At 38.1% G+C, this 17,298-nt stretch overlaps 1 protein-coding gene across 3 annotated transcripts in view; it reads right to left on the bottom strand.

Moving 5' to 3' along the window:
- LOC127968850 (thyroid hormone receptor alpha) overlaps positions 1-16,597 on the bottom strand; it is a 145,928-nt gene extending 129,331 nt beyond the window's left edge. For 2 of the 3 annotated variants that reach the window (XM_052570209.1, XM_052570212.1), the window contains exon 1: positions 16,256-16,597. The gene's annotated coding sequence lies outside the window, so the exon portion shown is untranslated. Of the gene's footprint in view, positions 1-16,149; positions 16,212-16,255 lie in introns of those variants that run through there. The other variant, XM_052570210.1, reaches the window with a different exon arrangement.
- Between the last annotated feature and the right edge of the window lie 701 nt (positions 16,598-17,298).

Genomic DNA, 17,298 nt, shown 5'->3' with positions numbered 1-17,298 from the left:
TTACAGAACAGCGTTATAATTACAATATTTTTATTTAAGAATGTCGATGAAGTTGTTGCTTTTTCTCGACCTGCGGGAAGATCTCAGTGCTTGTTGACAACAGCATGCAGATTTGATTCTCATTATGAATTTGTATGCAACAATTATGGCGGAATCTGCTATGCAAGCCGTCATGATGTCATCAATAAGTGAAAGTCATATGTGTTACTATGGTAATACAGGTCGAATATGTTTTGTTGGTACTGTGTTTTAACATGCATATGTTTTAACAGCATATTCATTCTGTGAAACAAAGCCAAACCAATGTTACTCATCTGTCGAGAAGAAACAAAGCAACCTCGGCGCCCGATTGCAGCCCTCCGCGCTCCTTGAGTTCTCTCCAGTGCTGGAAAGCTGATCCGATATTTATACGGGTCCTACTTCTTGCCGTATCGTTACCCGCCTTTTGTCATTGCTCGGCTCGGCTAATTTTCCGTCCTTTGCACTGAGTGCTCTCTCTCGTCTCCATCATAAGTGGACACACCCCTTACTGCCGATTGGCTACAAATTTGTTTTAGTATTCAGCCCAAATCAAGCGTTTAAAAAAAAATAAAACAAAAGTTTCATCTCATGTCAGCATCTATTTCTCAATATGTAAAATATGATCCACTGAAAGAACTTTAGTTTAAAGAAACACCTGTTAACATTAATTACCCATTTAATTTCAGTTTTTGGTGTTTCAAAAATAAACTAATTTCACTGCATTACAATTTAACCTGCTCGCAAGTTGCGATACAGGGTGAGATCACATAACCATTTCTATGGCAGCCTTTAGGAGAGCATAACACTAAATTAGGAAACTAAAAAATAATAGCACTACAATATACACAATGTTGCCGATGTGGAATTTAACACTGCAGACAAAATCACCATGAATATGTTGTAAATACGTGATAAATCAACCATCTCGTACAACTGCTTTTCTCTTAGTAATGCTTACTTTTCTGTCAAAGTTATATTCTGTTTATTTCTGATTGATTGAACAGCCTCAAGACAAAATAAAAAAGCAATAGAGAAAGCTTTCACACACATAGAAAGAAAGAGAGAAAAAACAATCTCACCAATGTGGAGATTGATCTGCTGGGGTGAAAGCCAAAATGGGGCCCAGTCCGCAAGCCAAGTCAAATAGCTCTCCCGTCTCAACTGTGTACAGCAGCCAGAGAGCGAGGCAGCTAGCGTTTGACACCTTTTTCGTTTTCAGATAAAGTATTGCTTCTCAAAGGCATGACCTATTTTTCCCCTTTACTTTTACCACTTGTTAAAGTCAGATGAGCAAGCCTCTGGCTTTCAGGCAGACATGCCAAGCTGCCTGCTGGAGATGTTTGCTCTAGAAACATCCAAGGAACTTATGACGGCTAAAAATGGATGACTCTCACCTTCTGTGCTATCAGGTCATTATGAGATGGCTATATACTTCCTTTTACATTTTCTGTGGCCTGATTTCCTCGATGTGATGCAGGGCAGTGATGCAGCCACAATTTTGCCGCACAGTGTCTTTTGATGTCAACCTCTGAAATCATTCTGCTCTGATGACCACAAGAAGGCAATAACCTAAAGCTCCAGGGCATTTTTACAGACAAGCCTTACATCAGCAACATTCATGACACAGTCCAAGGCTCCTCTTATCTTATTAAAAACAGGTCTGAGTTTAAACTGGGTCATGGATGGCTGGTCTGCATGTGGGGTGGGACATACCTCAGCCAGGTGGGAACATGGACAGGGCAGGGGCATTCGAAGATGAAATGAAGATGGTAACCTGGCAGGTGATTGATTAGACAGACATTAAAGTAGAGTTGTTCCGATTCCGATACTAGTATCGGAAATATCTCTGATACCACAACAAATTCTGGCATCGGCATCGGCGAGTACATGAAGCCATATACCGATCTGATACCATTTTCTTACACAAGACCTGTTATGACCACTAGCTTTGCCTAACCACTGCACGGTTCTTCTTCGCTGCTCAGAATGCATTGCAAACACAGGAAGTTGTGCTGTGTTGCCACAAGCAACCCCTGTTTAGAGCAGCGAAGAAGAAATGAAAACGCATTAGCAGCACTGTTCTATATATGACTGGATCGCTCATCGCGTTCTAAACTGCCAACAGACAGTGAAGCCACTTCTATATTATAGATCAGGTGTTAGCAGTATGTTTCTGTAGTACCAGTAGTTACTGACTCCCGAGTATATTCGGTACCCGCAGCTGCATTCAGTCGCTTCCGTGTCAGTCAAAGCGCAGGGCTCCAGACAGTATAACAGCCCATTAAAATAAATGTTTGGTTTAACATGAGTAAATTGACAATATATTAAGCTACTGTTGTAGCCTAATGTAGATTTAGCTATGTCTCTATGTAGTAATAATAATACGTCTCTAATAATAATAATAATTATGCCTAGACAGTTGCTTAGTTTTTTTACTTGTTTTGTTGTAAAGGGATTATCTGATTAATATATTATTTTTTATATTCCTTTTCCTTTTATTTTTTTATATAGACTTATTTGTTGCAGTTTTTTTATACAGTTATATTGTAAAACTAAAATACCTTTTTTAGTTTGCGGTGTTAGATTTTTGGCTTCATTTGAAGTTATTTTTCGCTTAAGAAAATAAATAATACTGTCAAATTCATGTCAGATAATAAAAATACTGTAATAAATACAGTAGTTCACCATGTATTTGTTCCTGTTTTATTAAGGGATCAGTCTGAAGCACACCATAAAATAATTCTAGCAATTTACACAGGGCTAGTAGTATTTACAGTTGTATATACAGATACAGACCCAGGTATCGGATCAGTACTCGGTATCGGCCGATACCCTGAGCCCAGGTATCGGAATCGGTATCGGGAAGAGAAAAAGGGTATCGGAACATCTCTACATTAAAGAACATAATAGTCTTGGTTAGTTCAGACTGTACCTACCTATCTGATTCTGAGGATGGCACTTTAAAAAACAAAACTGGACAATCTATGCAATATTAGAGTCCTTTGATTTCCGTAGTGTGGAAAAAGCTGCCGGTAAAAATTTAATTTCAGTATAACTTAAACATTAATAGAAATATGTATTATATGTAATTATAGTAACGTCTGCTACTATTAATACAATTATTACTAAAACATTATTTTTAAATGAATATTTACCAGAACAAATTATTTACCAGAATTTTTAAGGCCTTAAAAGGTTTTTGTTTTTTTGTTTTTTAAACTTTTAACAAATTGCTCTTTAATATTGTAAGTACCATGATTTCAATTAAATTAGACATGCTTTTTGATTAATTAAATTTAATTTAACCTTTAAAAGTCTAGATGAATATAGAAAGATTACAATGTAAAAATACAATTAAAATAATTAAAAAAATAAAACAGAATTTGGGGGGGAATTAAACCGATTTCATAGGGCCCTACATTTACTGCAAACTGAGCCACTCTGACACCGAAAACATTATTTAATGAGCTGTTTACGTGTAAAAGAACACAGCGAAATGCTTCATTCAGTAACACAAATTTGCTTAATTAAAATCGCAGCCTTTGCAATTCATAATCGCATTAAGCCATATTATGATTTTGTTTGTATTTTGATGAATCTTACAGCCCTAGCATAGTGTACAGTTCCCAACTAATCAATCCTGAATGATCAATGAAATATAACTTGCATTGCATGCTCCCAGTCACACTTACTTAAAGCATTTCTCAACTCTGCTTGTCACAGAATAAGTCACCTCCGTGAGGAAGCTTGCATTCTTCACGTGTCTTGCCGTTTAAAGTTTGGTGATAAATCCAAGGGGATAAATGCTTCAATAACACAGTGGAACTAGCGTCTCATCGTTACCTAGTTACAGTAGTAAACAGCTGCCACGAGTACTCACAGAGGAACTCACAGAGATGACGCAAACGCACTGCCGTTCAAACTGAAAAATACAATGAAAGAGACATGTGGGGGAGGAAACATGGAATCAAACTTGAGTTCGGAACAAACAACTGAACCAAGTGTGAAAAGGACCTGAAAAACAAAGTGTTAATGTAGTGTCTTATGGGTGGGTCATTTCACAGAACTGCTTGGCTGCTCTCCACACAGCTGCTTCAGGTTTCACCGGTTCAGGGTCATTCAGCGTGGGGTCTCCACGCCAGGCCCTCTCCCTCCTCACTTGCTCATGAATCACAGTCCACTAGGCTAAAAAACAACTGTTGCTCTTTTCCACATCCATTCCATGCCACTTTGTGGTCAAGCTTATTTAACTCAGAAAAACACTCCACTCTTTCAATTTCTGAAGTATAATTTTCCTATAAAAAATTACAGATAATAATCATGGTTCATGCACATTCAATCTAGCATTATTTTCTATCACTCAGAAATGACTATATTTCGATCTTAAAATGAACACAATTAAAATTGTTTAATAAATGAACATATATTAATAAGTTGAATTACTAATAATTAAAAAAATTAAACCTCTTATTAATAAATGTTTACTGTTCGTTTATTGCTGATGCCTCTAGTAATTATGGGTCAGATTCTTTATTTATATCCTATTTTCGGTTCATTTCAAGCTATTTTTAAACAATATAAATATTTTAAGAAGCACAATTAAAAATTCAGTTTTGCCATCACAGAAATGAACTGCATTTTAAAATGTATTCAAATAGAAAACAGACATTTTAAATGTAATAATATTTCAAAACATTACTGTTTTACTGTATTTTTTTTGTCAAATAAATGAAAACCTTGATGATCAAAATTCTTCCCAACAATAAAGAAACCTCACCAACTGACTTTCGAACAATAGTGTAACACGTTGTTTTAGTATAGCACCGGCAGTTGCTAAAATATTTGGTTATTTGGATGTACAGTAGGAGGGGAAAGTACACTAGTTCCTCCTGAACTAGTCAGTCAAGTTTAAGACAGCTAAAGTTAGAAATAAAGAGTACATGACATTATCTTCACACGAGAGTGGTGATGACAGCACACTTTGTCCCACAGAACTTTCTTTAACAAGACCCTGATCCAGAACACCTCTTGTTCCCTACAGTATCTGTTGAAGTTAATGTGGATTGACCATCGGCAGTGTTCCAGAAATAAAACATGCTGAACGTTGCAAAGTGAGGCCGTAACCTACAGCATCATTACATCCTCCAATATTCCACTGAACCTTTCAACAGAATTCATACCGAAAGCCAGAACAAGAAGGACCCATTTCTCTATATTTTTAACAAACCACTATAAAACATAATCAAAAATTTTATTAAAAGACTTAAAGGGACAAGTTCGTCCAAAAGACAACAGACAGATTTGTCTGTAAAGACAGACAGACTAGAGAGAAAAGACAGTTAGACTAGTCAAAATACAGATTTAGTAGTCAGAAAAGACACATCATCCAGAACAGATAGACAGATTATTCAAAACACAGAAAGACAGTCAGAGACGGATACATTAGTCAGAACAGATATAAAACACAGACACAGAACACACTTTCAGACAGGCAGCATGTTCCTAAGCAGTTGCTAGGTTGTTGCAGGCGTTTCTAGGGTACAGTAATTGATCCCTCACTGGGAGTTCTGACCAATCATAACAAATCTGCCATTCTGACAACCAAACTAGACAGAGTAGAAAAAAAAAAGGTGTGTAAAGGTGTGTACTGACATTTTTTTAGGGTTGAAAGAAACACGATACCTTCCAATTGGGGCTAGGCGATTTAGACAACAACAACAACAAAAATCTTCATTCTGACTTTTTGAATTTTATTAAAATAAACCATTGGTCACCCACATACATTTAGATCATAATAACAACAGTCAAAATCACACATATGGCACCTCAATGGTAAAAATGTAATTATATGGTGTCTAGGTATTTGAATGAAAAACAGTAGTCTAGAGCCCCGGTCACACCAAGAATGATAACTATAAAGAAACGATATTAGATTTCACACCAGCGAAAGACATCTTCTGTTTATTCAAAGTTAGCATGTGTCTGCCACTTTAATTTCTTGAGCTCATTATAGCAGGATGGATTCTGATTGGCTGTCAATGTTTGTATCGTTGATCAGCTGGAAAAATAAATTCTGAAAATGATTCCAACTATATAGTTTCTCTGTGTCTTCATTGTTATAGTTGTAGTGTGGCTTTTCTTTAATATTGAAAACTATTTTTTAACTTTATCTTTGTCGTTATATTTATAGTTATCATGCTTGGTGTGAACGGGCAATAAATCCACTACTATAAATACACAAAAATAATTATATTCCATTACTCCAATGGTACATTTAATGTCTACATTGATAACATAATATATTCAAATTGAATATCCCACAAATCTGCCACACTACTATGGTGCAGTTATTGTTACAGTAAATCCACGGTAAATGATGGTGATTTGTAGACTGACAAGCCTTCTGATTGTATCGTTGTGCACAGTATTTCTCCTGTTTGTCAGTGGTGTTTCATTTGGCTTAAATCTTAAAACTTAAATCAGCGAGTAATTTGGGTTCTTGGCTGAATGCAACGAGACTCATCAGTGAGTAAAAGCTCGAAGTAAACTCGCACTGTGCCGCCGTTTGAACTTTGAGCCGAGTGGATAAATGGTCTGTGTCGCGGTTCAAATGAGTAGAACGGTTTCGTTATGGCTTTGGCACGTAATCAATAATTCGAACTCTTGTTATTGTTTTATCAATGAAAATTATATCGCAATAATTATCATTACCATTTTATCGCCTAGCTCTACTTAACATGAGAACATGATGTGTGGTGTAAGAGCGGCATGGCATCTCAGACGTAACAAAGGGGAGCGGGTCCTTGCGAAGGGTCAATTCCAATCACTTCCTCTTCTCAAAAACCCACACAATTATACAATACACAAGTCTTTTATGATGCTTATGCTTAAATAGAATTTCGATATGCTTGTTACTTTTGGTAAAGCCACAGCAGAAACAATGGGGGAAAAGCAACAGGTGTTTCAGGGAAAGATAAAGATCTGGACAAGCTGATGACAGTAAACTCAATGCAGTAGCAGTATTAGCAGCAGCATCAACAAAGCAGAACCACTGGCAAGTTGAGTTTCTCATTCCCTCTATACGGGCTCTCCCGAATCCTCTATCACCGTGTGGAATCTGAAGATGTGATCTCAACCCTACTTCATTATGGAATCTCACCTCAGTTCTCAACCCCCTTCCCTTTTCTCACAAAATATCACACATATTCTACAGGTGCGGTAAGCTGCCAAGATCAACCCTCAGCTCACTGCTGGAGGCTGCACACAGTTTGTTATTTTGAGACGAGACTGTAATGACATAGTGAGAAAATGCTGCATCGTTTAAATTAAAATTAAATCAAGTTATTTGCCTATGCTTGTTTGCACTCTAATCAGCCAAATGAGTTCCTAACTAATGTTTAAAGGGATAGTTCCAGCTTTCTTTCGTCTATGGAACATTTTGCAAGTCACAATGGACAATGGAAGTCATTGGTAACCAAAACAGTGTGGTTCCAAACATTTCTTTAAATATTTATTTTTATGTTTTCGCAAAAGTATAAGGCAGAATTTTCATCCTGTGGTGAACTGTTTTTCAAGAAACAGCCATTCCGACAGGTTGAAGCTTCTTTTCAACAGCAATTCCACTGGAAACCACCACTTTTCTACCACCATTACATGACACAACACAGATACATCAATCTCTGAAAACTCACTCACAAACCTCCCGTGAGACAAAGAACCTTTTCTTTGAGAGAAGCCAGAAATGTTACCATAAACAGGAGTTGCATCCAACTGTGACAATGTGCTGTAAATTAATGGAAGACATATTGGTTTGTAGCAAGAGAGCTGTCAGTTTCCTACAGCTGAACCGCACAAAAAAAGCCTACTCCATTCATTCAGCTGTGTTTTCGGCATTATTTCTTTCTGTAAACTGTTGAACACAATAAACTATACAAGCAGCAAACAGCAAGGGTTGGGATACAAGTTCAGAGTAGCCCAAAATATGATTCAACTGAATATCAGGCAGCTATTTTAGGATTAAAATTAATGACAACAGCTACTTTGTACACTGAGGTATTTGGTGGTAAAAAAATAAATAAAATAGGCATCTGGTGTAACTGATGGCCTGAATATCAAAAGGCACAATAAAAAGAAAGTGATCAAGAGGTGTGGCACAATAGCGCTGCCAAACCCTCAGCTCCTGGAAACTGTCCAGCTTAATTTCCCAAAGTGTGAATGTTTATATAAAAAAGACCTCCTAAAAAGTAGGATTCCTTTCTTACAGTAACAGTTTCATAGTGAAATCGGATTCAGGATTATTTCATTGACACAGACCTCTCAGGATTATGCCAAGGCCATCTCCAAACACCCAATAATATAATATATAATAGAAATAAAGCATAAATAAATGCATATCTGCAATTCATGCAGTACAAATAATAATTAAAATAATAATAATAAATTACCTACATTTGCTTTTAGTATTGAACATAATGGTTAACCCATAACTACATGTGCTTTTGAGTTTGTCAACTCACTTGTCATCCATTTTAGTGTACACTATCTATAGAAGTTATACATTACCCAAGATGACTCAAAATGGAGGAGATGACGGATGCATTTTTCTGCTGTTAAATCATGCCTTCCATCAATACATCTGACTTGCAGTTTTTTAGAAACGGTGTATTCCTTTTTTCCACACACGACTCTAAACAACCAGACTTCTCAAAAGCAACCAAAACTGAAAGCGAGTTTCCGAATTCCCATTCATGAAGTTAATTCAACACATACATCAGACTGTTGGGAGACCGCAATTTTCTAATCTATGATAATCTCTTTTTGGTGATCAAGGTTGGGTTGAATAGAGTGCTGCCGGAATGAGTCCAAGAATGCAGAAACAAGGTAGCATTTTTTTAACATCCAGTTCCATACTCCCAAAGTCAAAAAAGTCCCAAAGAGTTTTGAAATAAGTTCTGAAGCTCAAGACATTTTCATCTTTTATTCTGACATAAAATACATTAGTTATATCATTTATGATCTGTTTTATGCCTTTAGGTCTTGAAAAAGGTGGTTGCTAACAAGCGACTACAAGACTGCAAAACTTGTCAAGAACATTAAACATCAATTCACAAAACACATTAACATATCTACTCACCAGTCTGCTTTCTACAGCAACTTAAACATTTAAATAAACACAAAAAGTGGTGGTGACGTCAAAGTCATTCGACCTTGTAATTTATTTGTTCAGTATCTTAATAAACACAACGTGTAAATGTAGTCTATAGTCCAAAACCCAATGGAAATATCCTTTAGGCTGTTTGTCAAGGGAACCATGTTGACCCGCCAAATGACATCCTCAAAAGCTCTGTAAGAAATAAAAGTGATACAACAATAATTTTTCTCATCCTAAAGAAGTTGGAAATGTTTGTTGTTCCCAAGCATACTCCATATAAAACCATGCTATCTCTTACACACAGTGGGAGGGATTGGGCTAGAGGTAAACATTTTTATCTATACTGCAGTGGTACTATCTAATAACACATTCAGCTCTCGACAGCTACAAATAATCTAGCAGACACTACACTTCATCATATGCTGCTGTTAAACATAAAAGATTTACAGATAAGTCATATATCCAATTCCCAACTTTTAATGATAAACTCTGTGCACCTATAGTCAATAAAATAATTTCTTTGCAACATATCCCATGCAAAAAAGAAAAAAGACACAGCATATTCCGAGCCAAAGGAGCAACAGGGAGGAAGCCACTGAGACCAGATTAAAAGGTTGTCTGAAATTTAGGGCTGTTAATTAGTGTAAAGTGTGGCTTTTAAAAAAAAAAAAGGCCTCTCAAGACTGTTCTCATGAAGGCCAGTATATACTTTCGTCTTACACGCCTGTCACACATTGCGGTTGTGTTTTTGTGTGGAGCCGTTTAAAAAGGCCAGATCTGAATCGAAGTCCCTGGTCCTCATTGACATGGAAACCACATGAACAAACCAATAACAGAAACTAAAAGACAAAAAAGATCAAATACAGTCAGGAGTTGGCCTGCAAGAAAAGGACAATGAAATCCAGAGAGAGCGTTTTGTGTATAACAAACCAACGGAAGATATCACACAAACATATGCGAGTCCGCATGTGTGTATCTGTGTGCGCGCGCAGGTCTGTGTGCTTGTGTGGGCCGTGTTATCTCAAAGGAGCCAGAGCAGCGGTGGGTGTCGTTCACGGGTGATCATACGAAGCGGTGATAAATTCATGTTCCACAGGACAGTGGTTGTGCTTATCAGCGGCGTTGCCATCCACAAACGTTTTAGACCAAAGTCGAAGTTCAGTTTCGGCATCTGCCACTACACATCTGCTATTAACGCAGTCAAAGAAAGAGGTTAACGTGCATTACTTATAGCACAGCCATGAATTATGTAACATATGACACAAAGCAAAGGCAAGGCTATGTTACGGTTAAAAACAGTAATTATCTCTAAAAAGGAATGCAGGGAATTGTACACAAGCTCTTTTTAATGCTCCAGTGCATAAAAATAAATGTTATGCAAAACATAATTGAGCTCATCTGACACACTTTCTTATTATTTCCAAAGGCTTTTGAGCCTCATTCTGAAAATCTAGGGTTAAATTACTAGCTACTAGTTTTTACCAGCAGGCCAGGACCCACTAGAAGGCCTCAGCTAAAATCCAAGGGGAGGCTCAAGATGTTTTAAAATAAGACAAATCATAGTTTAAAGTAAGCCAAAACTTTTAATTCACCTCCAGACTATTAGGAATTCTATAATTATAATTCTATAATAATTTAGCTACTTGTTTTCATTTATGGGCAAATATTGCTTTTTGTTTAAAAAAAAAAAGTTAATTATCGATACCGAACGATATTAAACATTATATCATTGCTACCTTTTTTTTTGCTATATCGCCCAGCCCTAATTATATGTTCTGCGTCAGGCTTATATCGGCCTATAATAACAGCTAAACGATATATCTGTCAAGTTCTAGCGAAAAGAGTATTCACAGTACTCATAAAACAGTAGGTAAAGAGTACCCGGATGAACATGGATCTTATGAACACTTTAATAGCCCATGAGCCCACTGGAGATTTGTGAATGGCAGTGAAGTGAAGCCACTGATGATGTATGTCACATGACAATTTATAGTTTATATTAGTGATGCACCGAAATGAAAATTCTGGGCCGAAACCGAAACCGAAAATTTAGGATGCACTTGGCCGAAAACCGAAACTGAAGCCGAAAATGGCTTCTTTGGATCTGAAATGAAAAAAAATCACAAACCAATAGAATAATCAAACTTTTATTAACACTTACAGTTACATAACAAAACCTAAAATATTTTTAACAATAAATAAATAATATTGTCTTCAAGTTTTCTTCCATTGAATAAAATAGTTTAACATTTGTGGTGGAAAAAACAATCCACAATTATCTGAATAACTGCACACACACACAAAAAAAAAAAAAAAAAAAAATCACAGAATGGCAGTGGGCCTCTTTTCTGTTGCTGCATGTAAACAATTATTTACTTGCATTTTAAATTTCTGTGCAAAACAATGCAAAACAACAGTGCAAAAACAGCAATAGAACTTAATCCAAACTCAAACTATAAACAACATTTAAGCCTATGTAGCCTTAGAAAACACAGTTGTGCAGAGCTAAGCAAATTAATGTAACTATATAAACAGACAATTTGACTGCTGTTTATTTAAGGAAACGTGTCAGGTTTCTCTTTAAGAACAAAAGTTGCTCAGCTTTTTGACAAGAAAGACGGTTCCTCTTCTCATTAAGAACATGAGATGCTGCACTGAATAGTCTCTCACTGTCTGTGCTGGTGCTTGGGGCAGATAAATACCTGCGTGCAATCTGTGCAAGCAATGGAAAGCGGTCTTTGTTTGCGCGCCAGTAGTCCAGAGGATTGTCGCTTCTGGCAATGGGTTGTTCAGCTAGATACATCTCTATTTGTTGTGCGGCTGCGCTTGTTTCAACACCGCTACGAATTGGGGTGCTTTCCTGTAAAATTTCGTCAAACATCTCAGAAAGAGAGGGAGTGTACGCCTCCTCACTTGTACGCGACCGTTTCTCGGGCACCGTTTGCGGTGCGCTCCCCGTCGAGTCTCTTGCTTCACCAGATGTTTCAATCTCCGTCAGCTCTTTTTGTGTCATTTCACGCACTCGCTGCTTTTTCTCTTCGTCAAAATAATGTTCTTTAAAGCGCGGGTCTAGTATAGTTGCAATACAGTATAGAGGGTTGGACTCGGTGTCTCGGAAGCGCTTGTTAACAGCCTCCAAAAGAGTCTTTTTAGCTGTTTTTACACCGTGATCTGTTTCCACCTCTTTTCCCAGCAGACGCTTCAGTGCTGCTATCAAAGGAATAACCTCTGCAGCTGAGGCTTTAGCCGAGCTTATTTCCTTGGTCATCTGTTCGAATGGGGCGAGAAGAGACACTATGTTTTCCATTAGCATCCACTGGTGTGCACTCAAAGTAGCGGGCAGATCATAATCTGTCATATAGGCAGCTATGACCCGCTTCTGCTCAAGTAGACTTTGCAACATGTAGTACGTACTATTCCAGCGAGTAGCTACATCTTGCTGGAGACGTTTGGGTGGCATCCCAAACTGTATTTGCAAATCTTGCAGCCGGGAATAAGCAAGCGGAGAATGTTTAAAGTGTCCCACAATCTTTCTCCCGATTGCTGTTATTTCAGAAATGCTGCGCTGACTCAGCAATCCTTCATTCACAGCCAACTGAAGCGTGTGTGCCATGCATGGTATGCTGTTCAGTCCACTGTCCTCCATAGCCTTTAACATGTTCCGTGCATTATCTCGGACAATCACATGCACATTAGATTTCTCAATGTGCCAAGTGTCAAACATTGTAGACAAAGCATCAGATATCGCTGCTGCGGTGTGTGACCCAACAAACTCACGTGAGTGAAGCAAAATGTTTTGCAGTTTAAAATCAGAGTCAATCCACTGCGCTGTTAAGCTAAGCATGCTAGTTGGGCTAACGTCTGAGCTCCAAATGTCTGTGGTAAAACTTAGAGTTTGTCTTTCTGTGGACATGAGCTCATGAACGTGTTTTGCAACTCGGTCATACATTGCAGGTAGACTTGTTTCTGCAAAATAGCGTCTGCTTGGCAGTGTGTAACGTGGCTCAATATGTTGTATGAGCCTACGAAATCCAATGTCCTCCACCACAGAAAACGGCTGGTCATCTAAGGCGATGAATTCCATCACTTTCTCATTAATGCCACGTGCTTTGACACTATCTTCCTCAAATTTCTTAGTCTTTTCAAATAACGTGGCCACAGAGGGTGTTTGTGATGTAGTTAGGGTACTTTTAAACAATGTTGTTTTGCGGTACTCCTCATGTTCAACTGGATGTCGTGTTTTCAAGTGGTGTATCAAACCTGTTGTCGAAAAGTTCTTTGGCACCGTACCCCCTCTTGAGACTTTTGCAGAACAAACGTTACATATTGCAAGTTTGTTGTCCTCATCTGAAACTTTAAAATACGTCCATACCGCTGACATGCTTAATCTTTGCAGACGCGTGCAATCAGCTCGACCGTGAGTGAAACCTGCTTGAGCACGGAGGGGAGGGGTGGGTGACGAGTGATAACAGCTTGACCTTGAGTGAAACCCAAGCGCTAGCGCACGGATGGGAGGGGCGCGGTTGATATTCATTTTCGGTTGACATTTTCGGCTGGATTTTTTATTTCGGCCCGAAACCGATAATGCCATTTTCGGCCGAAATTTTCGGCGACCGAAATTTCGGTGCACCCCTAGTTTATATGTATCAAACTTTTTTTAAAAGTCACAAAGTAATGTTCTTATTTAAAGCGACAGTCTGTACTTAAAGAGTATGCGATATTGGCTGTAGCCACTCATTACTACACAAATCAGACTCAATGATCCAGTTGCATCATATACTAGTTGCAGTTTATCACACAAATCTATCATATGGCTTCGCAAGACATGGAATATAGTGCATGAATCGTATAAACCACTTTTCTGGCACTTTTAAATCCGTTTGAATGTCTTGAAACGATGAATTTCATTTCTGGGTGAACGGTTCCTTTAAAGTGATAACTAAGCATCTTATCGTGGTAATACACGATTTTAAATTATAAATGATACTAGTGAAAAGATATTGTCTTGTAGGGCAGATGTCATTTAGTACAGTAAATTGCTGCAATCTAACGTAAAACATGTCGCAGCATTTTACAAAAAGAATAAAATCCTGAGCAATAACGTTGGTTTATGTTTGACAAAAGGGACTTATCAGCTTTCTAGTATGTGTGCTTTAGATAAAACTGCATGACACATACAGGGTGAGAGACAGCACGCTGTGATAAACTACAAGTCACAGCCTTAACACGTGCACTCTCTTACTTACACTACAAATTATTTTACACCAGAATGCACAAACACAAATGAGAAGGCGAAGGCTTACAGCTTTGTATATTTCAATGTGCAAATGCCTCACCATTTTACATAATCAAACAGTAAAAATCAGCCAACTGATGTGTAAAACCTGGTGACTAATCTAGGTCGGCTGTGATGTTGCAACAATATACAATCAAAATAATCAAAACAATTGGCATATGATGCAAAGGATTAAAAACCTTTCCAAGCACCTGATTGGTTTATAACAGCATTGGCCCAAGTTAACCATGCTCATATTGCAAACCCTTCATTGTTAGACTGACAAACCTCAAGACCATTTAAATTACCCAGCATGCTTTTTAAACGTCTTCTCTAGCACCATATTGACTAGGATAAAAACTTCAGCTGCAAAGCCTTAACTTAAGGTGACTGCCCATTTTCACTTTGGGCGTTTTTGAACTATATAGCAAGAGGTAATAGTATAGTGGGCTGCTAGAAGAGGGGCCAGGGAAGGTCACTTCCTCCCCATTAAAAACTCATCAGAGACCGACACAACAAGCCACGCTACTGTTGGACAATGACTGCAACTCATCTCTGTGTAGCTTTATTGCTCAAATCTAGCAAGATATGATCACTTAGTATAAATGACAAATTGACAACAACCTGTCTAACAACATCCACATAAAGAAGTCGTGTGTGTGTGTGTTTTTTTTTTGTACTGTATATCAAAAGACCTAATTGCAATTTCAACAACAGGTGGCTTGTTTTGACTCCCTGAAAATCTCCATTCTGCATGCATTAATATAATCACATATTGAAAAATGAAAACGATTAGTGAATGCTTAAATAGCTGCATATTTTATTTGCCTTTACACTGTTAAAAGCAACTGACACAATTCAAAAAGCAATTACTAGATTAGTTATTAAAAACAGGTCGCACTGATATGAAATTTAATTTCACTTTGAATAATGTGCTTTAATGATGGAAATTAGATTAATTTTTAAAAAACAAAGCTTTCTTTATCTTCATTCAATTCAGCATATGGAAAAGGGGAAACTGTCAATATAATTAAAACAAGCTTGAGTAAACTTCATATCTGCGATATACTATACAGTTTTGGAAAAAGTCTGAGTTTAGAGTTTAAAAGTTAAATAGGTCAAAGTTCACACTGCAAAATACAACGTTTACACCTGTCATTTTCCCTTTTAAAATCATTATCCAAGTTTAAACTATTTAAAATATGAATTCAATTAAATTAAATAAGGTAGCCTACTGTAGATGTTGCATAATCAGTTTACTGTAAACAGTTCACACAAACTTTCCCACGGGGAGCAAACTAGAGTTTAAACTCATATTTCCATCGCTACAAAATCTTCACTTACTTAACTTACCTGTTGTTACGGTGCACGTTTTTAGGTGGAAAAGAGCACCTGAAGTGAACCCATCTGCACAAAACGCATGCCAGCTTCGGTACAGTAGAGTGCGTGCATGTGCATGTGCATGTGTGTGTGTGTGTAGCAGGCAGATACTGTACCAGTAGAATGAGGCTACAGTGTGTCTCTTGGTACAGTATGTGCCTGCTACAAACTAGGCCCTACATAAAGCAAGACACTCTCCGCGCCAGCAACCTGTGCAATGTCTGCCGTACTTAACATGCAAAAGCCCGCGTGTACTGAAGCCCGTGGTGTCTTACTGTTGAGAGTGACGGGAATGAATCGTTTTAGCTTTAGGACCACTGACCTGTCAAAGCAGACAGCTAGCGAACGCTGGGATTAGCTTCGTACGGTGGAAGAGCACGAGCGAATGTTGCATAGGCGCGAGAGCAGTAAATAAACGCGCGACTCACCGTGTGAACGTTTGGCGGGTTTCAGGGAGATCACGGGGTTCCTGCGAGTCGCAGATCAGTGAAAACGTCCTGCTTCGTGTATCCAAGTGCAAGTGTGGAGACACTAGTGCACACAGCGAGCCGATACCACCGCAGCGTGCCTTCAAACTACTGGTTCCTCCTCCCAAAGTCCTCCGTTTGCTCTTTAGGACGTGCACTAGGCTCTCGCTGGTGGGTTTTCCCCTTAGTTTTAAGGGGAGAAAAGTCCTCTGGCTTACCAGTGCTGCCACGACAGGGATTTGAAATGAAGAGAAATACTACAATCGCTCCTCCCTCCCCGGTCCCACTCATGTACAGTACCACAGGGAACGCATAAAACAATTTAATAAAACGATCTACCGCTCTCTACAGGACTAATACTGTAAAATACTTACATGACTGCACTCTCTCCCTCTCCCTCTCTCTCTCTCGTCAGGCTGCTGTCATGTGAGGCGAATGACAGCGCGCGAAGCTTCCGTCAATGCCCAACATCACTGAAGCTTCCGTCAATGCCCAACATCACAGAAGCTTCCGTCAATGCCCAACATCACAGAAGCTTCCGTCAATGCCCAACATCACTGAAGCTTCCGTCAATGCCCAACATCACTGAAGCTTCAGCGTCTCGCTTCTGATTTAAAGGTGCATGTTTGCTAATTTAAAAATATCATTGCATATAAAAATATCATTTAAATAATGTAAACTCGCATGAGATTAGACAGATGACTTACCAGTCTTATAGAAAAAAATTATTTATTCTGCATGTAGCGGGTCGCCCCCTCAAGAGATCACATGACCAGTCATGTCATAATTTTTTTTTTATACTAATAATAAGAGCAACAATATTTTTTTTACTTTAGCTCTTCCAGACAATTATAAAGGGAACGTACTTAAACCAAACAATATAACAACAAAAAATATATAAAGAATAAAGTTATAAAGCAGGTGTGCAGTTCATGAGTCTAAACGTGTCATGCGTTTTGGCCGTTCATGTACAAGACAATAGCTTTCTGAGGTCCTGAAAACGC

Source organism: Carassius gibelio, chromosome B12 (assembly GCF_023724105.1).
Source record: "Carassius gibelio isolate Cgi1373 ecotype wild population from Czech Republic chromosome B12, carGib1.2-hapl.c, whole genome shotgun sequence".
Classification (NCBI taxonomy): domain Eukaryota; kingdom Metazoa; phylum Chordata; class Actinopteri; order Cypriniformes; family Cyprinidae; genus Carassius; species Carassius gibelio.
The sequence above is the reverse complement of the archived record's forward strand: the minus strand, read 5'-3'. Positions and strand labels throughout refer to the sequence as shown.